This window comes from Limulus polyphemus, unplaced genomic scaffold (genome assembly GCF_000517525.1).
Source record: "Limulus polyphemus unplaced genomic scaffold, Limulus_polyphemus-2.1.2 Scaffold498, whole genome shotgun sequence".
Classification (NCBI taxonomy): Eukaryota; Metazoa; Arthropoda; class Merostomata; order Xiphosura; family Limulidae; genus Limulus; species Limulus polyphemus.
In genome coordinates this window covers 242,516-249,415 of record NW_013666108.1, presented here as the reverse complement: position 1 = coordinate 249,415, position 6,900 = coordinate 242,516, and the positions used below count along the sequence as shown (strand labels likewise).

General features: G+C 33.7%; 1 pseudogene; it reads right to left on the bottom strand.

Moving 5' to 3' along the window:
- LOC106458662 overlaps positions 1–6,900 on the bottom strand; it is an 87,512-nt pseudogene that overhangs the window by 67,346 nt on the left and 13,266 nt on the right.

Sequence of the window (6,900 nt, the reverse complement as noted above, 5' to 3'; positions counted from 1 at the left end):
GCGACCTGCAGATTGCGAGTCGAGCGCCCTACCCACCTGGCCATGCCGGGCCTCTGTCTTTACCATAGTATTTTATCAGCAAGACAAGAAAATTTGAAACTGATGATAGAACAGATTAGAAGAGCGAAGCCCCATATATCTATAGATAAACAGAACATATTGTATTCACGCATTGAGGCAAAAGTTGCAGAACCAAAAGAATATTACATGCAATACGTTGCGACAGATCACTAAATTAAGTTTGTTGTCACTGTTACAATTACAGTAAAAGTTCTGGGAATGCACTTTATACCGTGTTCAGCGTTTCCGGTCTAAAATTTTGTAAGGAAATAGTAAACATTCTACCTTCTGCCTGATAGCTGTTCAAGTTATTATTTGCAGTATACATGTATGTAGATGTAACTGAATAAACTTTTGTAAGGAAATAGTAAGCATTCTTCCTTCTGCCTGATAGCTGTTCAAGTTATTATTTACAGTATACATGTATGTAGATGTAACTGAATAAACTTTTGTAAGGAAATAGTAAACATTCTTACTTCTGCCTGATAACTGTTCAAGTTACTATTTACAGTCTACATGTATATGTAGGTGTAACTGAATAACTTGGATCAACTATCTGAGGAAAAACGAAAACCAAATTATGATGAGGCTCCATATAATATGTTATTCAATAAGAGTTAAGTCTACTGTCTGTAAATAAGTTAATTATCGAATTCGACTCATCCCCCATAAAAAAAAAGTTTTCAGCCACATTTTCACACTTCTCTGATTAAACAAGTACAGTTCTACATACAAACATTAAATCACATCATTGAAGCTCTCAGAACGTCGATGTATTTATCTAATCAGCATTGTTATTCTAGTATAAATAAAATACATTCTCTGACTAGAACATCAATAGTTCTTAACAAGTCAAAGACAAATAACCAGTAATAACACAAACACTTTGGTAAGTCCAGCTAGCAACTCAGTTTAATAAACGATTTTATTTTTCGTATAATCACTGAGAAAAAACGCGTAAATCTCATTGTTTTAATGAAGACAAACAAAATTGCATATGTAAATTAATACACTATAAGATACAAATCAAGGGATAACATCGAAACCCTGTGTTCAGGCAAGCACATTCAGTAAAATTCTGTCTTCTATATTATCCAAACTTTAAACCATCAAATCAAGAAATAAATTACCCAACGCACAAGGGCCAAAATTCTATAAATATACAGCCATTTTAGTACTAAACTTACCAGCAACCATAAAATTATTGTAAATGAAAAAACCACAACAGGTTCTGAGATAAATACTTACATAGCGCCCACGTACATGACGTCCTTTCTGGGATCTAGGAATAAAGTCCTATAATGGAGACGGCCACAGCTAAAATCATGGACGCGATCTAAAAAACAAAACAAAAAATAGATGAAATAAACTTACGTGTCAGCATGACTTATATCAGTGGTAACTTACGTATCAGCATGACTTATATCAGTGGTAATCTACCTATCAGCAAGACTTATATCAGTGGTAACTTACCTATCAGCATGACTTATATCAGTGGTAACTTACGTATCAGTATGACTTATATCAGTGGTAATCTACCTATCAGCATGACTTATATCAGTGGCAATTTACGTATCCACAAGAATTATATCACTGATAATCTACCCATCAGCAAGACTTATATCAGTGGTAATTTACGTATCAGCATGACTTATATCAGTGGTAACTTACGTATCAGCATGACTTATATCAGTGGTAACTTACGTATCAGCATGACTTATATCAGTGGTAACTTACGTATCAGTATGACTTATATCAGTGGTAATCTACCTATCAGCATGACTTATATCAGTGGTACCTATCAGCATGACTTATATCAGTGGTAACTTACGTATCACCAAGACTTATATCAGTGGTAATCTACCTATCAGCATGACTTATATCAGTAGTAACTTACGTATCAGCATGACTTATATCAGTGGTAACTTACGTATCAGTATGACTTATATCAGTGGTAACTTACGTATCAGCATGACTTATATCAGTGGTAACTTACGTATCAGCCAGACTTATATCAGTGGTAATTTACGTATCAGTATGTCTTACATCAGTGGTAATTTACGTATCAACAAGACTTATATCAGTGGTAATCTACCTATCAGCAAGACTTATATCAGTGGTAATTTACGTATCAACAAGACTTATATCAGTGGTAATTTACGTATCAGCATGACTTATATCAGTGGTAATCTACCTACCAGCAAGACTTAAATCAGTGGTAATTTACGTATCAACAAGACTTATATCAGTGGTAACTTACGTATCAGCATGACTTATATCAGTGGTAATCTACCTATCAGCAAGACTTATATCAGTGGTAACGTACGTATCAGCATGACTTATATCAGTGGTAATTTACGTATCAACAAGACTTATATCAGTGGTAATTTACGTATCAGCATGACTTGTATCAGTGGTAATCTACCTATCAGCAAGACTTATAACATTTCTTTATAAGAACGGATGATCTCATGTTGTTACAAACGCTTGATTTTCTTTCAGATTATATTTTCTAGGGAAACGAATCCTGGTTAGTAGTTGCTTAAGCCTCATCACATAGGCGATTCAATATTCAGTAAAATTAACAGGCATTTCAATGAAATAATACATAAAGAGTCGCTCTCTCTTTTCTGCTGATGAAGTTTTTAATTACCTATACATATATGTACGACTGTTTTGAAATTTACATAAAGCTACTCGAGCACTATCTGCACTAGCTGTCCCTAATTTAGAAGTGATATACTAAAGAGTAGGTAGCTAGTCAACACCGCCTATCGCTTACTTTTGGGCTACTTCTTACCAACGAAGAGTGGGATTGACCGTCACATTATAGTACCCCCATGACTGTAAGGACGAGCATGTTCGGTAACGGGGTTCGAACTCGCGACCCGCAGATTGCAAGTCGATGCCCTAACCCCCAGGCCATGCCAGGCCTAACTATATGTATGAGCTCATACATAGAGCAAGGTAGTTTTTTTGTTGTTGATTGTTTCTGGAATTCGGAAAAAAAGCTACACAAGTACAACACTAATCGTAGTCCTTGTGCAACTTTATACGATATTGACCTTTACTCTTTAAACGCACCCACTGCCCCAAAGCGAGCCATTGACCCTCGAATTCACTATCCCGTACGCTGACCACTACGCGTACAGAAGTAAATAAAACTATATATATGTATATATATATATATATATATAAATATATATAACCCCCATTACATTGCGTTAATTACTGCCTATTAAATAATTACATTGTCTATATCTTATGTTCAAATTTTAATAACAGGCTATACTTTCAATAAAATATGCCATACATGCGGAAAACTTAATGACAAAAGTTTTCGCTTATGTTTCGGTTGTCAAAAACTAAATATTACATAAAATTGCTTTTATTTACTTGAACATCAATGTGAATGATACAAATAAAAAAGTTACTATAGGTTCAATTCTTTAATGCGTCGAAATCATTTCCATTTGGAGTCTAATCAAACAATTAACACTGTTGTTGTTAAAATATTGGAAGCAATAACACTTGCACAATTTTCGCATGTATAAAGCGCGAATTTAAAATAAGATATTTGAGGAAACAGTTGTGTTATTGCTTACAAAAAAAGCCACTGTCAACTGGATAAACAATTCTGAAAGATAGCTGATAACAATATTCCAATGGAAATATTATATTACTGCTGGTCCAGCTATAGTGAAGTATAAGTTGCCCAACTACAGTTAATTAATCCTCAGGTTATAGGTAACGTTTTTTTTTCTTAATTATTTAGAAAATTATTCAGTAATTTAGAAAAAAAAAAATTAATAGTCTCAAAGCCGCAAAATGGGTTATCTGCGCTATGTCTGCAACGGGGATTGAGTTCCGAATTCCTTTGTAATAAGCTCATCGCTGAGCTGCCGGGGGACGAAGAGATAGGTAAAAAACAAAACGTGTCCTTAAAATAAAATAAAAATTTAAGCGACACACAATATGTTTTCTAGCTTGAATGTTTGCAGTGACTTCCACGTACATTTCAACTATTACTTGCATAATATACTCAGGAATCGACTTTATTTAATTAAGTGGTGCTTATACATTGGTCGTAAACAGTGTAAGGGATACGTATATATAAGTTACTGTCAAGTTTAAGTCTTTCATCTCTGTCTTAGTTTTATTGTAATTTCCTTTGTAGGCTTTCACGCAAGGCATTTTACAATAACTGACGGAATGAGAGATGAAAGAGATTTTAACCTGCTCAAAATTAAACGGAGAAACGTTGGAATAGTTCCAAATACACTGAGGATCCTCCGTGCCCGGAGCATTAACCAACAATTCCTACTTTACTAACTGTTCTAAAGAAGAAAGCAGAGAGTGGAGAAAAAGTAAAGTTCAGCCAGGAAGAATAGACAAAAAAGTAATCTTTAAAAAGACATTTGTCTCCGAAATAAAAGAAAGGTCTCTTTTCAAATGCAATATCTATTAGATATATAGCAAGTTAGTTTTTTTTTTTAAACTAAAATCACAATTATCTTTAGTTAAGCTGTACTTATTCTAAATTACGTTCTAAATGTAAGCAAAATATTTTTTCCATTAAATACTATAGGGTATTTTTTGTAATTACTGTTATGCTATCTTTACACTCATAAACAATGTTGAATTTGAGTATTTTCTGAGAAAACAGGGAAGTCATAGTACAAAATTAAGTATGTCTCGTTCTTTTAATGTTAGTGTGGGTGGAGTAGACAGGATACTGTGACTATGTAATCGCCAAACAATTAAAAAACAATGGGAAAAAATATATATCGAAGGTATTAAAATCACTGATGAGCAGGGACTCTTTCTGAAAATACAGAATAAATTTTATTCTTCATTAAACTAAAATGACAAAGTAATGTGAATTTATATTGTGGGGACTGATGATGGAGAAATTACAGGTATCATTTAAAAACTTTACATCAACGCTTAAGCAAACCACAGCCCCCCCCCCTAAAAAAACGTTCACAATAAAACTGTGGAGATCGTTGTATCTATGATACCAGGATAACTGTAAAAACAACAATTTTTTATATCGAAAGCGACCCCTTGTGCTTCGAAATGGACAAAACCACCAAATACCTGAAAATAACTGCCCCCCCCCCCAAAAACAAATACTACAGCCGTGCTTGCATGCGGTGATATTTATTGTATGATTTTGTTTTACCTAGATCATTAATTACTCGCTCTTCAGCACATATGGTGACAAAATGGCTGGATCCAGAATACTTAGCTGTTCTTTGACCTGCAGGAATACTCACCACAACATTGGAATCGACCACTGTTTTATCTCTATATCTATACGTAAGCCGAAGGTGATCAATACAGCTTTATATGTAACTTATCATGTGGTTTTTAACCTACTGAAGATCTGTGACATTTTTGTTTTTTGGACAAAAGTCTTAAAATTATAAGAATCTCTTTCTAACAACCATTGGGATAAAACACGTGCATAAAAGCTATAACAAAGGTGTTTTACTTTAACGAAAATATCAGAAGAGACAACTAGATGATTGTTCTTGAAGTGGTAGAATCGTTTAAAACACAAATGAAAATTAATCACTAAAATTCATAAGGCCGGATGACTAGGCAACTGTTTACTAAGGTAACTCGACAAAGTCCTGTTAATATACGAACCATTAGACAAGAGCAAAGGTTTGTTGCGATATGAAACTTATGGTCTCGCATCGATGTGTATTTACTCTAAATACCGCTCACTCTCCTAGGCAATAAATGGGAAAGAGAGAAAAAATAACATTTCACTTGGAGATTACAACTCACAATCGCTCGCGCCTAACAACCGAATAATTAACTTTTCATGGCCTAACTTAAACGAACACTTTTCTAGACAATATTCTTTGTTATAATAACAAGATTTTATGCAATAAATAACAGTGTAAATATTTTCTTTGAATACGCAAAAAAGCTACACAATGGCTATCTGTGCTCTGCCAAACCGCGGATATCGAAACCTGATAGACCCCCCGGACTTTCCGCCGAGTCACCGGGGTGAAATAACTTTGTGAACTGTGAAGGCAACATTTAAATTGAGACTTTGTAATTTGGGCCTAGTTTTACTATTAAACAGTTCTTTATCAGAGTAATACATATTCGAAATCCAAAATGATAACATAAATATCTAAAATGTATATTTTTTGGAAACACAAGTATAGAAAATTATATGTTATCTTTCTCTCTCTCTCTCCTCCTAAACTCGCGGGAGAAAAAATATAAAAAACATGGACTCTTGATTTAGTTTAGCTCTATTCTTGCCTTTCAAGATAATAACTAGCACTTAGTACTTTAATCTAATAGTGTTAAAGCCAAAAATATTTTTGAATTATTTTTTTCTAACTGATTAGAAGGCTGCTGAACAATAATGCTATTATCTCCAAATACTCAAGAGCCCTGATTTTTTTTTTCTTTTTGTAAGAGCGCTACGTTACAGACTACATAAAGTATGAAACAACGAGATGTTCAAGGAAATTCATCATCTATTCTGAAAGATAAAATGTAAGTTACAATGTAATTCGCTCAAGATCTTCAGCATTTTTAAATGTGTTATTTCAGTCTAATTGTAGGTATATTTAATGTTTCTTTTTTATTATTTATACAAAAGCAAGTCTTCATTTCAGCGATCACATTTTTATCACTTAAAAAAACAGAAATACAGCAATTTAATATTCTATCGATCGACGACTATTTAAAATGTCACTATGAATGAAATGAAAATTTTCTTTTAAGCATTTGATAAGGCTTACTTATGGTTACTGTTTATTGTAAAATAAAACATCTAAACCCCCCCCCCCCCCCCACACACAC